The 25,242-nt window shown below is 43.4% G+C and overlaps 2 pseudogenes; one reads left to right on the top strand and one right to left on the bottom strand.

The window, feature by feature from the left end:
* Positions 1-14,359: 14,359 nt before the first annotated feature.
* On the top strand, positions 14,360-15,214 carry LOC121169483 (annotated as a pseudogene).
* A 5,764-nt stretch (positions 15,215-20,978) lies between these two features.
* LOC121169482 lies at positions 20,979-24,527 on the bottom strand (annotated as a pseudogene).
* Positions 24,528-25,242: the final 715 nt, after the last annotated feature.

Genomic DNA, 25,242 nt, shown 5'->3' with positions numbered 1-25,242 from the left:
AGATTATTTCTCAATTTCTATTGGTCCATTGGTCCATATATCTGTTTTTACGCCAATTGCATGCTGTTTTTTCTATATTTATTTTTATTTGAAAGGCAGAATCACAGAGAGAAGGAGAAAAAGATCTTCCATCTACTGGTTCACTCCCCAGATGGCTGCAATGGCTTCAGCTGAGTCAATCCAAAGCCAGGAGCCAGGAGCTTCTTCCCAGTCTTCAAGATATGTGCAAGGTCCCAAGAATTTGGGCCATCTTGTGATGCCTTCGAAATTTAAAAGCAGAGAGCTAAATCAGAAATGGAGCAGCTAGGACACAAACCATCACCCATATAGGTTGCTGGCTCTGCAGGTAGAAGATTAACCTGCATGCCCCTACATTCTACTTTAATTACTGTCATTTTGTGATAGCTTTTTTTAAAAATTTCTTTTAAATCAGAAAGTCAGATATACAGAGAGGAGAGACAGAGAGAAAGATCTTCCATCCCCTGATTCTACAGTGTTTTTAAATTTTTTTATTGTGGTTATATTTCACCTCTTGGGTTAATTTGTTCCTAAATATTGTCTTATTTTTATAGATATTGGAAATGGGACTGCTTTCTTGATTGCTTTTTCAGATGTTTTTCTCTTATGTACATCAAATTTTTTTAAAAAATTTATTTATTTTTATTGGGAAGCCAGATATACAGAGAGGAGGAGAGACACAGAGGAAGATCTTCTGTCTGATGGGTCACTCCCCAAGTGACCGCAACAGCTGGAGCCAAGTCGATCCACAGCCAGGAGACAGGAGCTCTTCCGGGTCTCCCACGCAGGTGCAGGGTCCCAACGCTTTGCGCCGTCCTCGACTGCTTTCCCAGGCCACAGCAGGGAGCTGGGTGGGAAGTGGAGCTGCCGGGATTAGAACCGGTGCCCATAGCCCATTTGGGATTCTGACATGTGCAAGGCAAGGACCTTAACCACTATGCTATCGCCCTGGGGCCCAGATATACTTGCTTTTTTTTTTCTTTTTTTTATTAATTACATTGCATTATGTAACACAGTTTTATAGGCTCTGGGATTCACCCCACCCCTCCCCAAACCCTTCCCTCATGGTGGATTCCTCCACCTTGCTGCATTGTCACAGTTCAAGTTCAGTTGAGATTCTTTCATTGCAAGCAAATATCAAGCATAGAGTCCAGTATCTTACTGTCCAGATAAGTTCAACAGCTTCTTGTGGAGACCATCTCTGGTCTGAAGGTAGAGCCGGCAGAGTATCATCTCGATCAATTAAAAGCCCCAATATAACATCAGCAACAATTTATAATGTTATGGAATTAGTGGACATAGTATTGATTAACCAATGTTTTTTTAAAAAAATGCAAGTTCTTAACCACATCCTGTGACTTCATTGACATTTCAATTTTAGTTTATATACAACCGAGTTCTATACACCTTAAAATGGCTATAGATTACTATTCAGCTGTCTTGTGTCTATTTTCATTGTAGTGTTTAGCTTTTTATAGTGTTGAAGCATAATTTTGCTGAACCTGGCCTTTTTCTTTTTTTTTTTTTTTCCTCGGGAAGTCTAGACTGGCTTATAACTCTAACAAGACATATGTCAACAGTTGAGGTGCAGAACAGTTTTAGGAGGGGTGTGCAGAGAAATCTTCCATGCGCTAGTGAGGTGTAACTAATCTTTGTGTCCCACCTAGTAAGATATAAGTGAGTCCACGCTGTTTCCTGTCTGATTCTAGGCTTTCCTTGTTGTTCTCTATCTATTCTAGATTTCTTGTTTGTTTATTTGTTTGGTTATTTGTTTGTTTTGAGGGGTTTCCGGAGCAATCCTGATGGTCATTGCCAGAGAGGGTGTGGACCCAAAGTTGGAACCAAGGAGGACCAGAGAGAGCTCCCCTCCCTAGTCCCAAAGGAAGTTTACTGTTCTCTTTCTGCGGACTGCTCAGGGCTCCCGGCTGTTGTTCTGACGCTCTTGGATCCTGCGAGGGAGGATTTGGACTTCTTCCATCCCATGTGGAAGATTCAAGCATGAGTGGATGACCTCAGAGTTCTTGGCCTCCGAAGGCACTCCAATTCCCCATGGTCTCCTTGGCAGTTGGGATGTAGTCCTTTGTGCTCATACTGATAGTCCTTGGTGGGGATCCTGGAGTCTTCAGGGTTGGGATACAAGTCTCCTCCTGTCCCCCTGCTCTGCTCTGGGGTACCCCCTGCTCTTTGCATATGACCTCCTGTTAAGAGGTTGTCAGAATCGCTCTTGATTCCCCCTATATTACATCAAATTTTTCACCCTGCAAACTTGGCTGAATTTTTCTTGACAGAAAACCATTAACTTAGCTTTTATTTGGTGACCATAACTTTTAACTTTTCAACCCAGTTAAACTTGAAGGGAAAAGCAAGGCAAATACAAATCCTGAAGAACTGCAGTGGGAGCACAATTCTAGGACATTGTGAGCAGATGGGGAGCAGGGGTGTTCTCCTGAGCTACAGAGGCAATGACCTGGTAGCTGAGGTAAAGCAGAAACCAGACGTATGATAGCTGTCTGCAGCTGGCCATGCTACCTTCTTGCTAATCTTACCATTCTCAGAAACCCGAAGTGCTCAATGGCTTGGATGACACTCCTGCAAATCTTTCAGCCAGATGCTGTATGCTAGCCATCCACCCATCCAGTCTTGGCAGTTTACATAAAAAATCAGGGAAACATTCGTGTTGGGTCCGGCATTTACCTTGAAAATGATTCCAGGACCTGTATGTTTCAGGAGGAAGTCCCCATAGCCAAATTGCTCCGCATAGATGGATTCATCACCACTGCCGTGGCACGTGAAGTCACTGCCATGGCATGTGCACCTCGGAATAATCCTGTGACTGCAGGAACCCTTATTCCCAAAGTCTCCCTCACCCATGCTTTGGGAGGATGTTTCCGTTGTCTTTGAAACTTTATCTGCAGGTTGCTCTAAGGAGACATGTCACAAAGGCGCACCATGAATTGCAAACTCAAAGAAGGTGGTGGGACTGACCAAGGCTGACAGCAGGCAGCTCTGAGCAGCCATGCCATCTGCCTACCAAGAGGCACCTGAATAGCTGTGTTAGTTCTAATAAACGTTTTTGTACAATCTTAGCATTTTCTATGTTTGAGAGGATGTCATGTGCAAACACTGACAATTAGACTCCTTCCTTTTCAATTTGGATGTTCTTTAGTTCTTTCGCTTGCCTAATTGTTCTGGCTAGGACTTCCAGCACTATATTGTGTCAAGTGGAAGAGTGAACATCTTTGTCTTGTTCCAGATCTTGTAGAGGAAATCTTTGGTGCAGTACTAGCTTACTACACATGGCTTTTAGTATGTTGAGGTATGCTTCCCCATATCAAACTGGTGAGGAGATTTTTTTCCCATAAAGCAGTCTTGCAGTGTATCAGATTTATTTTCTGCATCTTCTGAGCTATCATAGGATTTTTTTTTCCTTCAGTTTCTTGATATGGTGTGCCAAGTTTATTTATTTGCATGTGTTGAAAACTCTTTTTTAAAAAATATTTATTTTTATTGGAGAAGATTTATCAAAAGAGAGAGAGAGAGAGAGAAATCTTCCATGCACTGGTTCATTCCCCAAATGGCCACAATGACCAGAGCTGAGTCAATCCAAAATCCAAAGCCAGGAGCCAGGAGCGTCTACTGGGTCTCCTACATGGGTTCAAGGTCCTCAGGGGCTGAAACATCCTCCACTGCTTTCCAGGCTATAACCAGGGAGCTTGATTGGAAGTGCTTCAGCTGGAACACAAACCAGGACCCATATGGGAAGCCAGTGCTTGCAGGTGAAGAATTAGCCTGCTGAGCTAAATGTGCTCCTTGAGCTACTGTTGTATCTCCAGACTGAATCACATTTGATCATGATGAGTAAACATTTTTAAAGATTTATTTATTTTTATTGGAAAGACAGATATACAGAGAGGAGGAAATACAGAGAGCAAGATCTTCCATCTACTGTTTCACTCCCCAAATGGCCGCAATAGCTGGAACTGAGCCAATCTGAAGCCAGGAGCCTCTTCCGGGTCTCCCACGTGGGTGCAGGATCCCAAAGTTTTGGGCCGTCCTCGACTGCTTTCCCAGGCCACAAGCAGGGAGCTGGATGGGAAGTGGGGCTGCCGGGATTAGAACCAGCGCCCATATGGGATCCTAGTGCATTCAAGGCAAGGACTTTAGCCACTACGCTATCGCACCGGGCCATGATGAATAAACTTTTAATGTGCTATTGGGTGCTTTTAATGTGTTACAAGACACAGACCTGTGGCTCCTTGTTATCTGCCCAAGATTGGAGGAAGCCATCTGGCTGCTCAGATTGACGCCACCCGGTCACACCTACCAAGCCCCAGGAAGTACTGGGAATTCATATCACACATGCATACACACTGGAAACTCCCAATGAGATGAGCTCATGCCACTAGAGCACAGGCCTCCACTACAAGCAAGTCTAACAGGTGTGTAAGCACTAGAGGCTTCTGAACTTCATCAGGCACTGAGTCTCAAAGTCACAAGCCCAGCTCTGGGTGCCAAAGCCCAGTGCTAAGATTCCACTCTAGCTATCTCTAAAGCAGGTGAAGTCGCACTTTCTGCCAGTGTTTGAGGCAGGCTGGCAGAGGTCACTGGGCTGTGGAAGCTCTGAATGCCGCGCTACAAGCGTGTACCCACAGCCCTGGTCCACCACTGCGTGTTTTCTTTCTTTCTTGTGTGTTGTGGGCCTCACACTGTGATTCAGTTGCCTTCCATTCCCTCAAACAGGCAGTATGTGTGTGGGAAACTTCTGCCTTCCTACTTTCCTAAGTGCCACTTTTCATCATTACTATACTAAAGCCAGGCTGTGTGGTCTCTCACACTGGTTCCCGTGAGAGTGATTTGGCTTAAAGGATCTATTTAAACAGGCGTCTCTCGGGGGAAGGTGATCACCAGATGATCTAAACTCAGCTGCCTCTGCCAGCCTCAAAGATGGCAGGACTGTTTAATTTCTTCTAGGACTCTCTACACACTTGTCCACAATGGCTGTGCTAACTGACAGTCCCACCAACAGCGTTCAAGAGTCCCCTTTTCTCCATAGTCTCACCAACACCTGTCATCTTTTTGTGTGTTTGATAATTGCCATTCGGACAGGTGTGAGACGGCACTGCCTTGTGACTTAAGTTTGCATTTCCCTAATGATTAGTGATGTTGAACATTTTTTCCATATATCTGCTTGCTATTTGCCTGTGTTCTCTTGAGAAATATCTATTTAGATCTCTTGCCCACCCTTTTTAGAGTGCTCTTATCATCTTCTTGATCAAAGTTACCTTAGCATGAGTTGAAGGATTGAAGAAGGTTTATCAGCTCTCTAAAGGCCTGGAAGTATTCACATCATTTCCATTCATATTCTACCACAAAGAACTAAGCCAAAAAGCTAAAACTGCTGAAGGCACACTTGAGGGTATAGTCATGTATTTCTCTAGGCAGAAAAGAGTATGTGCTTTCTTGTAAAATTGTATTGACTTATTTATGTGAAAGAGAGGGAGAGGCAGAGAAACAGAGAAATCTTTCATCCACTGGTTCACTTCCCAAATGGCTGCTATTTCCAGCACAGGCCCAGGTTGAAGCCAGGAGCCAGGAGCTTCACCCAGGCCTCCCATATGAGTGGTAGGGGCCTAAACATTTAGAACATTTTCTGCTATTTTTCCTAGGCCATTATAAGAGAGCTGGATCGGAAGTAGAGAAGCCAGGACATGAACTGCTGCCCATATGGGATACCAGCGTCACAGTTGAAGCCACTATGCCGCAGCATCCACCCCAAAGAGCATGTTTTTATAGTTAGCCAGCAGTCTTTGGCACATATGTGAAGCCAAGACTTCCTACTTAACTAGTTGCGTGTTGAAATCATTCATTGGGAAAAAGAGATATCCCAGTAAAAGTTCAAAAATCGCATGTAATTTTTGCTTTAGGATTTATTTTTTGAAACTCTTGAGTTACAGAGAAAAAGAGAGAGAGAGAGATCTTCCATCTGCTGGTTCACTCCCCAGATGGCTACAATGGGCAGGAATGGGCCAGGACTAACCTTGGAAGCCAGAACCTGGAGCTCTGAGCAAGAGTGCCATATGAATAGCAGGGGCCCGAGCACGTGGGTCAACATCTACTGTTTTCCCAAATGCATCAGCAGGGAGCTAGATTAAAAGTGTAGCATCCAGGTCTCAAACCAATGCTCACATAGTATGCCAACATCACAGGCAGTTACTTAACTTGCAGTACCAAAGCACCAACCCTAGCATGTAATTTTTTCAGTTGATATCCATTATGCAACGAACTAGAGAAAGGAAGGTGGTCATGAGAAAAACAAAAACAAAAACGATGAATAACTGTATTGTTCTTCTCCCAGTATGTTAGTGCCAGGATCTCATGAGGGATGGGCTGTTTGAAGTGCTTGTATCTTTCCCCAGCTCCTCTGAAACAGGGGATAGGGATACTATAAATTGGCAACAGATTTACAGTATTGTCAAGTTCTTCCTCCTACTTGACCAGAACATTACATATGTTAAGCCTCAGAAGCTCTGACCTATGTCCTTTACAATGTTCCTCCCTGCTCCCCACATTTCTCCCACCAAGCTTAACCTGTCATTAAAATGTGATTGTTCTATTAAACAGAAAGTAGCACACTTTGTATCCTGTCTTAGGTCAGAAAGATTTACTACCATCTGGACTAGCCTATTTGTCTTTTCACGCTTATCTTTCTGTCCTACCCCCTCCATCTTTTTTTTCCATAAGTATACAAGGGCCCACATCCAAATGACTGAGATATGTAACCTGCATGATGAAGACAACTTACAGTCCAGCATCAAACAGAACACTTAGCAAGCAACAATGGAGCCTTGATATGTATCCCTCATTCACCAAATTAAGTACAAATAGCCATTCATCTTTCAAAGTCAAAATACTGGGCAGAACACTATCAACCACCAGGGCGTTCCTAAGGCTGCTCTGGGGAAATGCTTCCAAAGATGCCAGCCTACTGGTCTTTCTTTTTCCTATACTCTGACATCTTTTTCTTTGTGTCTCCAGTACCTAGGAAGCTATTAGAAGAGGCAGAAATCTCCTACCTGTGCAGCCATACAGTAATCCATATTAGTGCCACAATTGTTGAGACTCATTCCTTGTCCAACATTCTCCTCCACTGGAACAGTTAGGAGATGTCTTGTCCCCTTGAGGTGTTCTCATCCACACAGCTAGACAATAGCACCTATTTATAAAAATGCTAGTGAATCAACTGAGAAACAGTAAATATCACTGATGTTCACTGAAACAGCTCTCTGTTCAAATCTGGAACAATCAAGAGAAGGGCATAAGCACAAATTAGTAGCCAGTTAAACATTGCATGAGTCACTCAAGCCAGATGCCTTCACAGACCAGACTCTTATCCACTGACCATCCTCATACATTCCTTGAACAGAAACTTAGCACCTGCTATGCCCAAGGCATAGTTCTAAGTACCGTGAAGATAAAAACAATTTTTTAAAAAAAATCTACTTCCATAGAGTTTGCATGTGAGTAAAAGACACAGGGCATGGCCTGGCATGGTGGCCTATCAGCTAAAATCCTCACCTTGCCTTGAACGCACCAGGGTCCCATATGGGCATTAGTTCTAATCCCGGCTGCCCTGCTTCCCATCTAGCTCCCTGCCTGTGGCCTGGCAAAGTAGTCAAGGACGGCCCAAAGCCTTGGGACCCTGCATCTATGTGGGAAACCCGGATGAAGCTCCTGGCTCCTAGCTTTGGATTGGCACAGCTCCAGCCATTGCAGTCACTTGGGAAGTGAATCAATGTATGGAAGCTCTTCCTCTCTGTTTTTCCTCCCCTCTGTATATCTGACTTTCCAATAAAAGTAAATAAACCTTAAAAAATGTGCTAATAAATACACTGAAGAAAATTAATGTGCAGGAAGTTACAGAGAGTGATAACATTTATTGGATTTTGTGTGCAACAATTCTAAATCCACTTGGCTTTACTCCTTATCCCAACCACAGCTACGGTGACTGTTTTTGTTGTTGTTGTTGTTGTTATTTTATGATACAGTTCCATAGGCCCTTGGATTTCCCCCTCCCACTTCCCAAATCTCCTCCCTCCCACTGATTTCCCTTCTAGTATTACAATGGATAGTCCTTCATGAATAGTCGTAAGTTCATCATTTTGCTACTGAAGTGTTTCCCAACATCATAGGCTTGGACAATGTCACAGAGTCCAGCATCGTACTATCAGGATGTTTTTAACTGTTTCACTGGGAGTCCATCTTTGGTCTGAATGCAAAGAGAAACAGACTGCACTGTGTCTCCACATCTGAACATGTCAGTCTCCGCTACACTTCCATTATACATACCCTTAAATACAGAGCCAGAAAACACAACTGTAGTGGCTGGTTAGACAGGTGTCAATCAGCTTCATTTAGGCTCAGAGTGACCCTTTCTTTGCAAAGATGTACACTGAAGCTCTTCGCTCCCCACCCCAAAGCTTCTCTCAGCCTCATTCTGTTGTCTTAAAATTCTTAGTTTTTTTTTTAACAAGGTGAACTACATTTTCATTTTGCACTGAGTTCTATATTTTTATTTTGCACTAGACCCCTTACAGGGGATGAGGAACTAATAAAAAATTACTTTCCCCTTTATAATTTCCAGAAAATGGTATTGCTGCACATGTTGTAAATCATCTCAGATGCTCAGCAGCATTTAGGAAACAGCTGCCCATAGCTGTGGTCAAATATAAAACTCATCCCCATCTCTACGCCCTTGTCCACCACTTCTGCTTCTTGAGACCACATTCCCCATATTGGTCAGCTTTCCAGTACTGCAACTAAACACCTAGCAAGCTATCCATGAAGAAAGGAGGTTTAGTTTGTGGTTCATGAATTTGGAGGTTCATAACACAGGATCAAGTAGCCCCACTGGTCAGATATCTAAGGAAGGTGGTAGCTGGTAGAATGTGTGGATTAAGCCTCAACCCTCTTCAGTAACACTGACTTGACTTGGGATTTGAACACCTGCCAAATCTTATTTAAACCATAGCTTTCTTTCTCAACAACAACAAAAATAATATCAATTTGCACAAAAGCTATTGTGTATCATCATTTGAGCAGAAATCTAAAAATGATGAATGACCTTTGCTGGTATGTAAGGGGATGTCATTGTAGGCACTGGGAACAGAGAGTGCAAAGGCAGTGAGTTCAGGGAACACTAGCATATCAGAAGAGAACAAAGAGGTCACTGTGACTGGGGTGCAGTGGTCAATAATAGGTGAGCATGACCAAAAATGAAGTCAGTGGGGCTCATGGAGGCTTACAGATCTCCACAAGGATGGTGACTTTAGCAGGAAGAGAAATGGGGAACTGTTGGAAAACTCCATCAGAGTACTGATGTCATCTGATTTAATATCCTCTGGCTGCCATATTGAAAACAGACTGTACAATGCAAGAACAGGAACAGGGAGAACATTTAGGAGAATATTGAAACAGTCATAGTAAAGAAAAAGATGACGGTTTGGACTAGAGGCAGTAAGCAGAAACCAGATTCTAGGTACAGTCTGAGGCAGAGGAAAAGGATTCGCTGATGGCTTGGATGCAGGCTGTAAGAGAAAGGGGTGGGCTGAGGATGGCTAGAGGGTCCCAGGCCTGAGCAATGAGAAGGAGGAAATTGACCAGTAACTGAAATATAAAAGATTATAGGAGGATCAAGTTTGCAAGGAGGCTTGGGGGTTGAAGTCTTACACACATTAGATTTTAGATGACTAATAGACACCCAAACAGAGATGTCAAGTAGGATTGTAACTGTATAAGTTCAAAGCTCAGGCAAAGATGTGGCCTAGAGACTTAACCACCATCAGGTCCCTGAGGGGATGAGACACAGAACTGAGTGACGATAGTCCCAGCAGGAAACAGAAGCAGCTGCAGCACAAGTCAGGGAACACCCAGGAGGGGAGCAGTAGGGTGCACAGGACACAATGCACCTCTGTCTGCTTCTCTCCTTTCCCTTGCTCCAAAGAAGTATGACAAATGAGTCAGTGAAAATAGTCCATCAAAGGGAGAGAGCTTGATACCACAGAAGTAGCCACTTGCCCTGCATGCTTCAAGCTGACTTTACACAAAGTCACATTTCATCTCTGAGGCTCTCAGATGCAAGAACAGCCAATCATGGTAGTGGCAGACCTATGCAAATGAGCTCTCCTGGGGAGAACATGAGACAGAGAGAGATGTACACAAGGCTACTACAACACACACCTTAGCCATTCCCCAGAGGCAGTACCTGTTTTTTTGCCATTAACTTTAATACCTCTTCACATACCCCTTCTCAGTCTCTCTCCACAACCATCCCATAAATGGAGTCTTTTTTCCTTTTGTCCACTTCAGATCTCCCTAACCATTCCTGATTTCTGATGCTCGCATACTGCCCATATCTCAACCCCAGCTTCTTCACACTTGTAACTCAACCCCCTTATTTTTTTAACATAGAAATTACTTGTAACTCAACCCCCTTATTTTTTTAACATAGAAATTTTTTCAAAGGAAAGACATATTGTTCTCCTGGTTTCTATGATCCCACGGGTGGATGGTGGATGAGGAGAGCATAAAAGAATCACAGAAAGCTTCATTTCTTTTGTACTAAGAGCTGGGAAATATCAAAACGACACAGTCTCTAGCCTCAAATATATAACTAACATGTAAATGGGCCATTGCAAGTCCATTCCCTAAAAGTTATAGTTAAACACAAGTACTAAAACACTCAAAAAGAAGAGGACCTTTCCAACGGAAGAAGTGGTAGTCAGGGAAGTCATTACAACTTTTCCTGCACACTTACTAAGTGCCAGATCCTGTACTACACACCATGATTATAGAAATGACTCCTCCACAGCCTCTGCCTACAAGAAAAGCATCACTACTAGTTAGTGTTTTTGCTTTGTTTGTCCACTAAGCAAGTGTTTAGTCTGCCCAACAGGTAATTCCTTTTTGCCTCATGAGGCTGTCCTCCATCTCTGGGCTATTTCCCCATCTGTCCCTTGAAGGAATCTACATCAGAGTTTCATGGAATCAAGATCATATCCTAGGGCTTTAGGCTCTTACCCCATAAAGCCTAGAAAGTCTTGGAGACTGAGAAGTATTGAATCAAACACTTGTTTTCATTGCTCATTTATCAACTCAAATGTGTTGCTAGTACCAAGTGAAGCCTTTGCAGACCTCATACAGGCCCATAGGGAATTTGGGCCTAAAAATTTATTTTTGCCTATTTATTTTCTTCCTGCCCCAATCTCCAAATTCAGTGTCGAGACCAAAGAAGTCTTATCTTCACTGTATTTCCTTGGAACCACAGTGACATTCAGTGGCCACTGGAGGTTGAAAACAAGTATCAGAGAAACAACTTTTCTTTATGCTGCCGAATGGAGAGAGGCAACTTTCGCAGCAATTTTCCCCTTTAAACTAACAACTTAACTCCTGCTATTACTTATAGAAATGTAATATACAGGTAACACAATAGGCAAGACCTAGCCCAAGACTGATAACACAGAGCTCAGCAAGTTGCTTTTATAGACAAAAGAATACATCAAAAGAATTTACCTCTTAATAGTGATTTTGCTCTAAATGAGGCTACCTTAATGCTGGTCAAATTCAAAATGAAAATCTAAAACATAAAACTTCAAAATCATCCACAGCCAGAAATCACCTTCATTAATGTGTTTATTTCCTTCACATCTTTCTATGAATAAGAAATTACTATTGCTCAACACACACTGATTTGTTATCTGCTTTTTGCATTTAAGGAAACATCATGGACATTTTCCCATGTCATTCTCCTATACCATCTTATAATAGCCAAAAAATATTCCAATATATAGATGCAGAATGATTTATCTATGAATGTATCATAATCAGTTATCCAAATCCACATTTTAAGGTATTCTCATAGTTCCTAAATTTTGAACATTCTGAAATGATACAGAAGTTTCCTTACATATAACATGCCTGATTATTATTTTAATAACAGTTTGTGAAATTATAACAAGTCACAAACTACTTTTAAAGCTTATTACCAAATTAGCCCCAAAATGATCATACAAATATATTCACTTATAAACCACATTTGAAAGTATTTCGATGTTGCAAGACAAGCATGCCCACTTCCACCACTGATTCAACACAGTAACAATGGAAGTCCTAGGGCCTAGCACAATAGCTTAGTGGCTAAATCCTCACCTAGCAAGTGCTGGGATCCCATGTGGATGTCCCATGTTCATGTCCTGGCCACTCCACTTCTCATCCAGCTCCTTGTTTCTGGCCTGGAAAAGGAGTACCCAAAGTTTTGGGACCTTGAGAGACCTGGAAGGAGTTCCTCATTGTTGGCTTCAGATCAACTCAGCTCCGGCCATTCCAGCCTGTTGGGGAGTGAACCAACAGACAAAAGATCTTTCTCTCTGTGTTTGTTTCTCTCTGTAAATCTGCCTTTCCAAAAAAAGTAAAATAAATCTTAAAAAAAATAATAATAATGGAAGTCTTAGCTAGAGCAATTAGACAAGAGAAAGAATTAAAAGGCATCATTCCTGGAAAGGAGAAAATCAAATTGTCGCTGTACACAGAAAACAATTCTCAATGATGCCACCAAGAACCTAACTACTGAATGAACTCAACAATGTTTCAGGCTACAAAGTCAGTGTCCAAAAACCAATACCATTGTTATATACCAATTTCAAAATATCTAAAATTAAATCAAAAAGCAATCCCATTTTCACTTCTATAAAAAAAAGCAGGTATAAATTTAACCAAAGAGATTAAAGATTAAAGAAATTAAAATGGGCACAAAAATGGAAAGATATACCATGTTTATGGATTAGAAGAATCAGTGCCCCAGCTACAGGTAACTGCATAGGCTGTCTTGTAGGCAAGTGTTACCCTGCTGCAAGAAAAGCAGTTGCCTACAGCTGGGGAGACAAGTGGGATTTCACCAAATTAGAGTTTCTGCACAGCAGAAAAAAAAATTAACAATAGTGAAGAGACAATATAAATAGTGGGAGAAAAAAATGTGCATGTGATACATCTTACAAGGCATTAAGAACCAGAATTTATAAGGAATTCAAAAAACTCAATAGCAAAGAATAAACCCAACTAAAAATTTAATATCCCAATTAAAAGTGGGTAGCAAATCTAAACAAACATTTCACAATAAATGACATACAAACGTCCAACAGATACTTAAAATAATGTTCAACATCACTAATCATCAGGGAAAAACCAAATCAAAACCACAGCATTACCTCACTCCCCTCACACTGGTTATTACCAAAATAATAAGACATAATAGATGTTTTGCAAAGATGTGGACCAAAAGACATACATATTGTTTGCGAGAGATTAGAGAGATTTTGTAAAAAAGAGTATGGAATTTCCCCAGAAAATTAAAAATAGAACTATTGTATAATTCAGCAATCCTACTCTTGGGTACATACAGCCAAGACACATGAAATCAGTGACACATCTGCACTACCAAGCTTACTGCAGCATTATTCAGCATGGCCAAGAAACAGAAACAACCTCGGTGTCCATCCATTGGTGAGTGGGTAAATAAAATGCACACGGTGGGTGGAATGCCATGTAGTCGTTCAAAAACAATGAGATCTTATCATTTGCAACAACATGGATGGAACCTGAAGCCATTATGTTCACTGAAATAATCCAAGCACAGAAAGACAAGTAACACATCAACTCATATGTGGAAGCTGAAAAAGTTGATCTCAGAAATGAAAAGTGTAATGGTGGTTGCCATGGCTTAAAAGGTAAGCAGGGTTGAAGGAATGGAGAATAATGCACTACACTATAATTAGATAGGAGTGAAAATTTCTCATGCTCTTTGGCAAAGTACTTCAGATAATAATAATGTGCTATATACTTCTGCAAAAAACTCGTGGGAATGATTTGGAGTTCTTGCATCAGTAAAAAATAGTGTTAAATCTCCCCAGCTGTAGGGGGCCTGGTTAATGCCAAATTTGTGTTAACAACACCAGAATGCCAGCATAGTTACCTATTTCTTTCTTTTTTTTTTTTTTTTTTTTACAAATTCAGTGATTCAGCTACACTGTGCCGCTCATTGCTGTGACTTTACTTTCATTTTTTTAAAGTTTACTTCTTTGTATTTTTATCATTTTATGATATAATTCCAAATGCCCTGGGATTTCCCTTATCCCCACCTCTGTTCCCTCCCCGCTCACTGAGTTCCCTATATCATTACTATAGTATAGTTCTTCATACACAGTCATTTGTCCATCTTTGCCTGCATGGACAATGCAGAGACTCCAACATCCTATTGTCAAGATATAGTAAACAGTTTCGGCCTGCGGTGATGCACCTGCAGTCCACACTGCAGGGACGCTTAGCCGGCAGGCCCGGGGTGGCCGAGCAGGACCCCGCGGCGGCGACAGCGGCCGAGCCCTTCGGTTTTGTGGCCTGCCAGGTGTACCTCCCGCGGGAGCACGAGTTCTTCGAGGACAGGGTCATATAGCGGCACACGTACCTCCAGGAAGTGCTCACGCAGGTGGTGGAGGTGCCGGACAGGCCCAGGGTGCCTGAGTTCACCTGTCAGGTGGCAGGCTGCCGCCAGGTGTTTGACACACTAGAGTACTAGGATCATCACTACCACACGCAGCACCGGCACGTGTGTGCCCTCTGCCAGCGAGCCTTCCCCTCCGGACACCTGCTGGACGCCCACGTGGAGTGGCATGATTCGCTCTTCCAGGTCCTGTCCGAGAGGCAGGACATGGTGGGTGACCGCGTACCAGTGCCTGGTGGACGGCTGTACTGAGAGAAGCTCAGGACCAGCAGGAAGCGGAAGGTGAGACGTCATCTGCACCCTGCAGATTTCCGGTTTGACAAAGCAAAGCAAAGCCGAGGTCCAGCCACACGGAGGCGGGGGGGGGGGGGGGGGCAGTGCAGGATCCCTGGGGGGATGACAGGCAGCCCAAAGGGGACCCCATGGAAGTTGGCTCACCTGCAACAGCACCCACAACCACCTCCAGTGACAGAAAGGTCTTCAGCCTCAGGGTGCCCCCTACCATCTGCTTCGGACAAGGTGTATCTGGAGGGTTCAGCCGCACCAAGAGATGAGAGCAGCTCCATGGAAGGGACATACGGTGTGGAGGACTGTTCCCGGGCCCTGATCAGCCACAGCAGCAGCCAGATGTCCGTTCCAAACACGTGAAATAAATTTTACACACCTGGAACCAGCAGTAACAGCCCTGGTGCTTGGGACCCTGACATGCTACTGAACGACTAATGTGTCACTGAAAAAATGAAAAAAAAAAATTGAGAACCTTCTTGAAAATAATGTTACTGTATAATCTATGGAGACATTGAAAATTTTAATCAGAAGAAAGTGTTCTGAAGAGGTGAAACTAACAAAAAATAAATAAAAATCCATGAACATAGTTTCCACTAATCTTTGTTGGTGAAATATGTCTCCTGTAGATGACAAATAGATGGGTTTGCTTTTTGATCCAATCTATTAATCCATGATGATTGATGAGTTTAAGTCATTTACATTCAGTGTTAATATGAATGTAATTTGGTCCTGTCATTTTAGCAATGGGTTGCTCATTGATTTAATCTTCTGTTGTTATTTTACTGGGATGTTCTTCGCATTTGCCTTTGGTTTGGTTGGCAGAATTCCTTTTCTCTGTCAAGAGAACATCTTTAAGTATCCTTTGTAGGGCAGGTTTGGAAGAGGCATATTGTTTTAGCTGTTCTTTACTGTGGAAAGATTTTATTTCATTTTCAAAGACAAAGGAAAGCTTTGTAATGTACATTATCCTGGGCTGACAATGTTTTGCTTTTAGAATATGGAGTATGTCGCTCCATTCTCTTCTGGTCTGTAGAGTTTTCTGTGAGAGGTCTCCTGTGAGTTTAATTGGCGTTCCTTTATATATCCTTTGATTTTTTTCAAGTGCACATTTAAGGATCTTTTCCTAATGTTCGATTGAAGACAGCTTAATTATCATGTGTCTTGGTGAAGATCTCTTTTGGTCAAACCTGTTGGCAGTTCTGTGCCTCTAGATGAAGGAAAATTTCCCTTATTATTTCTTTAAATACACTATTAAAACCAGTTTCTCTTTCTGCACCTTCTTGGACTCACATAACTCTTACATTTGGCCTTTTAATAGTGTCTTTCAATTCTTGAATACTTTTTTTTTTTAGCTTGATCCAGCTCTGCTTCCAGCTTTTTGTTTGCTTCTTCCTGGTGACAGGAAATGTCTTCCAATGCTGAGATTCTTTCTTCTGCCTCCTTCATTCTATTTTGCAGACTCTCCACTGTACTTTTAATTTGCTCCACTGTATTCTGCATTTCTGATATATCAGCTTTCGTTTGATTCATTCCAGCATGACAAATTCCTTAAATCACTTGAATGCCAGCTTTTTTTTATGACAAGTGTTTTGAATTCTGTATCCCCCATTTTCTCAATGTCTTCCTCAGTGAACTCTGAGGTTGGCAGAGGGTTTTGCTCCTTTGCAGGGGAGTGTTCAGTAATGTTCATTGTGCCTTTGTCTCTTCTTTTGCTCTTGGTCATTGTACTTCTGGTTAGCAGAGTTTCTCCTTGGGACAGTTTTTTTCTAAGCTGTGTCACCCACAGGTCTACAGTTCAATTTTACTGATTGTGATTGCTACATGGCTCTTTGCTTGCAGTCACTTGTGCCACTCCCTCCAGCGAGTTCCAGGTCTGGGTTCTTATGTTAGACTTCCACCATGTTCTCTGTAGCCCCAGCTCCTGGATCATCACTCTCCACCTCCTGTGATATCGTGCTGAGGCTGCAGTGTTGTCTGTACAACCTTTCTTCTACCTCTGGTTGGAGCAGGTACCAGGATTAGGGGGACACATGGTATCCTATATACTAGTTTGTTGGTGGTGCTGATCTTGCCAGAATCAGTTGGCTGTTAGGTCTGAGGGCCACACAGACCTATTTTGACCCTTATGATGCCATAGTCAGTATAATTTTCCCTGTGGATATAGTGCTATGCACTGAGCTCAGTGAGTTCACTCCCAGCTCAGCACATGTGCAGCTCACTGTTGTCCCTGCAGTCTTAAAGCTTTTTCCACACTGTACCAAATGGTGCCTGATGTGGCACTACTAGAGTTCTTGATCTGCTGGCCGTCAGGTCTGAGGACTACCCGGACCTATCTTGGGTGGAACCTGTAGGATGCCATATTGTTGCAGTTCACTGAGCCACAAATGAGTTCACTTCCACCTCAGTGTATTTGCACTCCTGTCCATAGCCCTTGCATGTTTAAAAAAATGGTCCCTGATACAGCTCTAGGGGGCAGACTGGGCAGACTGGGTTGTGAAATCCACCCTAGTCCCACACTGCTTGTCTGGGATCTACTGCTCTGTCTCTGCTCCTAGCCAAATCAAACAGACCAGCAGGGTGGGCAGTTCTTTGTCTGGGTTCACCTTTGGAGCTCCTGGTAGATGTCCCTTTCCACCTTGTTGCTGGTGGAGTTCCAGCTGCCAGTGCAATTCAGATCACCACTTGCTGAATGCTGCTGGGGTATTGGTCAATGCAACACCACACCATTGTGTCCACTACTTTCCTGTGTCTGTCAGTCTCCAGGTACCTCTCTGCTATTGTTCTGTCCTCTCCCATTTCCTGGAATGTGCCCTCTCTGCTTCACCCTAATGTTTCTCCATCTGTTTCAATGCGTCCTTACCCTATTCTGTCATCTTGATTCTCCTTTTTTTTCTCTTTCTTTCTTAAACATACGTGGGGAAGGCAGGAGCTGCCAGGCTGGGCTATGCTGCCCATACCTCAGGTACACTGCATGCCCTTAGGCCAGGAGGGAAGAGGGGTGAAGCCAACCCTTGAATGGGGGTCTGCAGATGTATTTTAGTGGGAGCACCTGAAGGCAGGTTTGGCAGGGAGAAATGACTTCTGGAGGCTTCAATTGACAAAGCCACTGCACTCACAGGTAGGTGAGGGAGCTGAGACAGGGTGTTTTAAAGGGGGAAAACTAGACAGCATGTCTGGGTCAGGCCACAACATCTGCCCATTTGGGAGATCTGTGCTAGACCAAGTAGCATAACCTGCTACCTACCTGTGCATGTGAAAGCTAGAGCTGGAGTGAATGCCTGGCTGGGCTAGGCCACAGTACCTGCCCATGAATGCCAGAGCAGGGGTTGGGCCATATCAGGCTGTGCCACATGACCCACCAGAATGTGAGAGAACCAAATCTGGGGCAGATATGTAGGGGACTTGTGGGCTTACCTCTGTGGAATTGCATCACATGCTGGATTGCATGGAGAACTGGGGTTGGTGATGGGAGGAGCTGGGCTAGTTGTTGAAACTCATCAACACTCCTTGGATCCAGGGCTAGGCCAGGCTGCAACATGCATCAACATATGCAAAGGGCAGAACTCAGGGCAGACCTTATCAAGCAAGGCTGCAGCACCTGTCAGCACACATGAGATCCAGGATTGGAAGCTGGCCTGGTAGGAGAACTTAGGAAACTCCTCTGCTAGGCCATAGTCCCCACTGGAGTGCACAAGAGGCAAGGATGGGGTGGTTCAGGCCTGGGACTAGGGAATGGATAAAGGTTGGAATGGATGTGGGCTGGTCAGGCTAGGCTGCAGTACCTGTGAGTGCCAGGATTGGGGACTGGCCATATCAAGCTGGGAGAGGGCCTGGTAGGAGAACAGTGTATGCTCCCCTACTAAGCTGTACCTCACGCTGATGAACTCAAGAACCAGGACTAGGGACAGGGCAGGCTAGATAAGGCAGCAGCACCTTTTGGCATGTGTAGGCAGGGTCTATTGACAGGCTGGGTTGAGTTAAATCACAGCACCCATGGGCATGCACCAGTGTTGAACAGGATGCAGGACAGGCCTAGACCACAGCCTGTCATGTGCAAAAAAAAAGGTCTGAGGATATGCCTGACTGGGGTTCCTGGGGATTGCCCTAACTAGGTGTGGCACCCACTGTGTGAAGCCTGGGCCTGTGGTACATGGGCTGAACTTGGCTAGGGCACAGCGCAGATAGAGTTGGGGGGGGGAGGGGTGGAAGTGACCAGGCAACTGCATCCACCAGCATGTGTGTTCACTCTTACAGATGACAAACTGAACCTGAGCCTGTACTGGCTGGTGCATACAAGAGTCAAGTCTGAGGTCACCCCAGGTGAGTTTCTTGGGGGCTCCCCAACTAGATAGCTACACTCAGATGCTGGCCACAGGGAAATATCATACAGCCCACCATAGGAGTGCATGTATCAGGACTGGGTCTCCTTAGCTGCTGATGCCTATACAGTGGACAGCAAGCCTAGATTCACATGGGGGGAGGGCATGAGAGACAGCTCAAGCAGGTCAGTAGAGGAGGCAGAGTGCATTAGCAGAGGATGGAAAGCAGAAGAACTTGGACAAATCTCTTGGCCAAGCTTTGCAGCAAGTGTCTGGGTCTGTGGATGTACTATGATGGACTAGGGCAGCCAATAGACCTTGGCCAAATTTTCCCAACCCTGGTGCAACAAGGCCAACACCTTAGAACTATCACAACCACTCGAGTAGCACCCTCGGAACATTCTTCCCCACATCGAGGTCTCTAAGGTGTCATCAAATGACTGTCCCCCATCCCCAGTGCCAATGTATTTTGTCAGCAAACAGCAGTCCTCTGTTCTTCCTCACCTGTGGACACAGGAGATTAAAAAAAAAAAGAACTGAAACATTTGTCCCACTGATCTTCACACCTCCATACCTCAATCCTCCCCATCCTAATCAGAGTTCCACATGGGCATGTATCCCTCTCAACTATGTAAACAATTTTAAAAATAAAAGACTATTATATTTTTAAAAGAAAAGTTAAATGAGGAGTATGTGTTTTATACCCTGATTGATCATTATGCAGTTTATACACTGGTAGAAATATCACATGATGTCATATAAATATTTATAATTTCTATGTCAATCAAAAGTGAAACATTTTGAAAGATAAATTCTTTTCTTTGAAAGGCAGAAAGATAAACAGAGGGAAAAACACAAATGGGCAAAGAGACAGAGGCAGAGACATAGAGCATCTCCCATCTACTACTTCCCATCTACTGCCCAAATGCGCACAGCAGCTCAGGTGGAATTAGGGCAAAGTTCAGAGCCAGGAGCTCAATCCAGATCTCCCGCTGGGACGGCAGGGATCAATCACTTGAACTATCATCTGCTTTACGTCAGCCCAGATCTGGACTTGACAATGGAACTGGGCTTCTAACTCAAACTCCGGCGTAGGATGTGGTTGCCCCAAGTGGTGTGTCTGCCTCTATGCCATTCTTCCAAGGCAGACTTTTCTGTATTCAAATCTGTATTTTTTTTATTCTCATTTCTCTTTGGTAGCAGAGCATGTCTCCTCAGTTGTACTTACCTGGTTTTTCCTGTGATCTGTTGCTATTTACATGTAGTGGTTGATCTGGAAGTTATTCTGTCCAAGTATGAGGTCAGACTGTCAGTTTATTGTATAATTTTGCTACAGTGATGCTGCCAGGGAAAAAAAGATTAAATTAACTTTTGAATTTTAATGCTATCTTGATTTTTTTTAGAAGTGGGTTTCTTTTTGTTTTTTTTTTTTTTACAGCTTAATAAATTGTTCTGATGACTACAGATTGATAAGGCTATTTGGTAGTTTTCAGAAACATCTCGGTCACAACAGTTTTTCCATTTAATTTGCAGTATTCTATAATGATCAGAAGTTACTTGTACGAAACTGCTGTCAGATCCACTGAATGCTGCCCATTTGGTCCTTGTAACAACTGCAGCAATAAATGGCAAATAAGGAAAATGGTGTTAGAAAAAGTGTCTCCCATATTCATGGTGCACTTGGTAGAAGGCTTGCCACAGAATGACTGGCAACACTATGTATTTCATTTGGAAGGATGTCTTTATCAAATAAAGTCTGTAATTCAGTACTAAAAAGAAAAAGAAGAAGAAAAAAGAAACTGCTGTCAAACAAGTAAGAATGCATTTATGCATCCATCATTTTCAGAATTGTTGGTACCCTGGGCATATTGTCCCTCATCTCCCCTTGCCTCCTTTTGTCACAAAGCCCGGCTCACTCACATTCACCTCAATGACAGCAGCTTTGGTAATTACACCCAAGGTTGTATATAGTGGGACTATGGATTCTTTTTCCACCAAGTATTGGCAGACAGAATGTGGCTTTTGGTTCTGCATGTGTTACACCGGCCTTCTTGAAACATCAGCCCATTGGTCTAATGCATTTTTCATGTTTGGGTGATTTTCTCCAACAAAGCAGACTTCGGTAACTATTCTATTCCATGCCTTTTCTCTTTGTCCTGATTGAATAATTTTTAATATTTCCTTTTCTCCCTGGGCATGAACTTTATGCAGAGGGACTGCCATTTTCATGCTTTCCCTTTCAGATTCTAATACGGGAAAGGACTTTAGCTCGGGACTGTCACTCTGCTCCCTGGGGAGTCTTTTCATCATTCTTTTGTTTGGTGTTTCTCTTTTCACGCATCTCTCTCATCTGTACTTTCTCAGCATGGTGCTGCCAGTGGTAGAGCTTACCTTTCAGACCAATCATCTTTTTTGCCTTCTTTGATCATCCATGAGCCTCTTGACTTTCCTGTTTTTCTCATGGTAATCCAAATGGTATCCAGAGCATTTCCAATGTAATTTAATATATTTGCTTTGTGGAATAATGACTGCCTTAGAACCGCTGCGTGCTGCCTCCTGGCCACAAGAAAACTTCCCAACCTGGTCTCAGAAAAAAGCCACCTTGAATTACTAAGCCCTGATTGACGATGCCCTAGCTAGTCTTTTATTGCCCTGATACATATCTTACCTCACTCATAATCAGTTGGATGTTTCACAAGGCGGAAGACGTGCCATTTGACACATTAGAATTGTACACCTGGCCCAGGTGTGGTAGCCTAGAGGCAAAAGTTCTCACCTTACACACACCAGGATCCCATATGGACAACAGTTCTAATCCCGGCAGCCCCGCTTCCCATCCAGCTCCCTGCTTGTTGCCTGGAAAAGCAGACCAGGACAGCGTAAGGACCCTGCACCTGCGTGGGAGACCTGGAAGAAGACCTGGCTCCTGGCTTCAGATCGGCTGAGTCCCAGCCATTGCAGTTGCTTGGGGTGTGAATCAGAGGACAGGGGATCTTCCTGTCTCTCCTCCTCTGTATATCTGACTTTGCAGTAAGAATAAATAAAATTTTTAAAAAAGTGTATACCTATGGTGTCAGTTCATTCCTGAACTAAATGCCTGAGGTTTATTACTTTTTAAAGAGTTTTTTAGTTCACATTTCAGCAAGTTCAAGGGCACATGTCAGCATCAGACTGTCTCAGATGAGGACTCCCTTGAAGGTCAGGTGATGGATGGTATCATGATAGAAACACATAAGAATGATCACACGGCAAGACAGGAAGCTAGAGGGAGAGCAGGAAATGCCCAGTCTTGTTCTTTCATAGCAACCCTCTCTTGAGAACTACACAGTATCCCCATAGAATTATCTTAATTTCTTCCATGGGAGATGTCAGTACACAGCCTAATTTCCTTGGAATAGGCCCGTGTTCCCAAGGTCCCACCACCTCTCATCACTACACTGGAGACCAAACTCTGAACACAAAGAACAAACCAGACTGCAGCACCACACACAGCCCCTACATACTCACATCTTCATCTGTGTAAGTATAAATGTAATGCCTTGCACTTTAAGCCCTCTTAAAAATGCAGATTCAACGCCAAAGTCAAGGCCGAGGCTCTAGGGCTGTGACACTTACAAGGCCCAGCCAGACAGTGGCCACTCTTGTGTCCAGACTGAATGTATTCCATCTGCCTTCTATATCAATTATTAACCTTCTCCACCAAGTTTTGTGTTGCAAGAAGCCTAGCCAGGTTGGACTAATCAATGAATTTCCTTGTCTTGTGCCTTATGCTTGAGTTTAGCCAACAGGATGTGCCAGTAGGAATTTGGAGGGTAGTAAAAGAGTATTTGTCCAGCTGCTTCTTTTTGGGGGCAACGGGAGGCCACATCTGCTGTGTAGAAGCCCTTTTCAGATGGCCATTTCATCCTCACATTCTGGTAAATAGTTAAAGCTTCCTCAAGCAGCTCTTCAGTGTATCCTATGTAGTAACTGCATTGCTAGTCAATAATATGTACTATAGTGTCCCTTGGTGATTCCCTAAGCCTGCTGACATTTTTACTAAGTCTTCTCAAACTACTCAGATTATAACAATTACTTCTTGCTAGGACCCTGGCTATTGCATATTCATTCCAACCCTTTCATCCTTAGGGGGATGTGGATGTCCACTAAGACCTAGCCAGAGGTAATGAGCCCAAGTCTAGGGACAACAACAAGTCTCACCTCCTTTCAGTGAACCAACAGCCATTGCATAAGCCCCAGAATACAGCAGCAAAAAGTCAAATCCAGAACCATTTCCCAAAAGCTGTACAAGCGGTCCAAAAACTTCACATAAAACTCAAGGTCAAAATATTGCAAAGTTAACAAAAAGCAATATATTTTTTTCAGTTAGTGTCTACTATCTCAAAACACACGAAAGTAAAGATCTGTTAAGTATATTGTGCCCAGAAGATCTAACCTTATTCCTACCCTACCCTCTCTCAACCCTGCGGAATGTATTGGAGCTACATGGGGACCTGCCTCTGTTTGAGAACTGAAGGCTGGTAAAAGCAGGCACAAGATGTCAGGTGCTTTATCAGACTTAACATCACCATGAGGTTTTAGAGACTACAATTCAGAGGGTATCAGGTGACAGGTTCACAAGGGGAGCTTAAGAGCCTTCACTAACAAATCTGGAAGGGGAATGTCTTAGTTTGGACTGTTATAGCAACGTCATAGAATTGAGTAACTTAAACAAAAATGTACTTCCTGAAATCTGGAGGTCATGAAGTTTAAGATGAAGGCACTAGCAGATGTGGTGTCTGGTGAATCCAGCTTTCTCCTAGGCAGATGGCTATCTTGCTACTGTATCTTTCCATGGCAGAAGGAGAGCAAGCTAGCTCTCCAGCTTCTTATAATGGCCCCAAACCTCCATGACCTCATCACCTCCTGAATGCCCTCAGCTGAGAATGCTATCACATTGACGGTTAGCATCCAACACAGGAGTGTTAGGGGACACAAACACGGAGTCCACTGAAGACAGTGTTATAGAGATGGAATGGCTGGTTCACTCATCCTTTATCCTCATTTCTTTCCAGAGTGGCTTCTGTGCTGCAAAAACCAAAAAACTGGAAACTACATTTCACAAATGTGTACAGCTGGAGTTGTAGCTGGAATCAATTAAAAAAAAAAAGTAGCTTCTACCCATTATGTGAACTTAGCTAAGACTGAGAAGACAGAAATAAAACCAAGCCGCATCCCCACTCTTCACCCAGTCCTTTAGCACTCTTTTACTATGCCAGCTGAAACCATAAAGACATGAAAACTACCTGCAGCAGTGCACTGGGGTCCAGTTTCCAGTGTGTCAAGTTGGAGCAGCATTCCCGGATGCCAGTCATTGTTCCTGGGTCCACAGCCACGGTTCTGTTCCCATGATGCACTAGAGTTGATAGCTAACTGGTGTGCTACCTCTGGAAGTTTCTGGGAGCCATTCCTTCCAGCCTAGACTAGAGTGAATTCTTCCAACAATTCCAAAGATTCTTTTACAGTTTCCTTCCTTATTAAATTTCTTGCTACTTAAAACACCTAGAGTGTTTTTACACTGAATAAAAATGGATGCACACAGCCAGAGTCAGGTCTAGAATCCTCTAATTCCCTCAATATCTGAGTCCAGAAAAATAGGGATTATAGAAAGTAGCCCTTATGAAAGAAAAAAAAAATTTTTTTTACCCACAATGGATCTGTCTGAATCATGGAGCTGGCATCTGCTCTTGGTTAAGGCCAACACTAGTGTAAATACATGAGTGGTGTGAAAACCAGAGAAGGGAGCCAGGGAGGGAGCATGAGTCTGCTGTGCATCAAGAACGGATAAATGCACTTTCAAATGTTCTAGTTAATTCCTATGGCAGCTGTGCAAGAAAAGCAAAAGTACCTCCAGTTAATCCCAACTCTGCACAGCCACATTTCTGGGTCTGTGTCCATTCTCCTTGGGTCTAGATCCATTTGAAAACACTTCATCTTGCTCCGGAATCCTAATGATGGGAGGGCCTAGGGTCTCAGCCACTCTGAGGACTTCAGTTGTGTAAACTTGTGATCTGCTAAGTGCTCTGTAAT

The sequence above is a fragment of the Ochotona curzoniae genome, unplaced genomic scaffold (genome assembly GCF_017591425.1).
Source record: "Ochotona curzoniae isolate NIBS_2020 unplaced genomic scaffold, NIBS_Ocur_1.0 scaffold_1852, whole genome shotgun sequence".
Classification (NCBI taxonomy): Eukaryota; Metazoa; Chordata; class Mammalia; order Lagomorpha; family Ochotonidae; genus Ochotona; species Ochotona curzoniae.
Note: the sequence above shows the minus strand (reverse complement) of the source record. Positions and strands in the feature narration are given on the sequence as shown.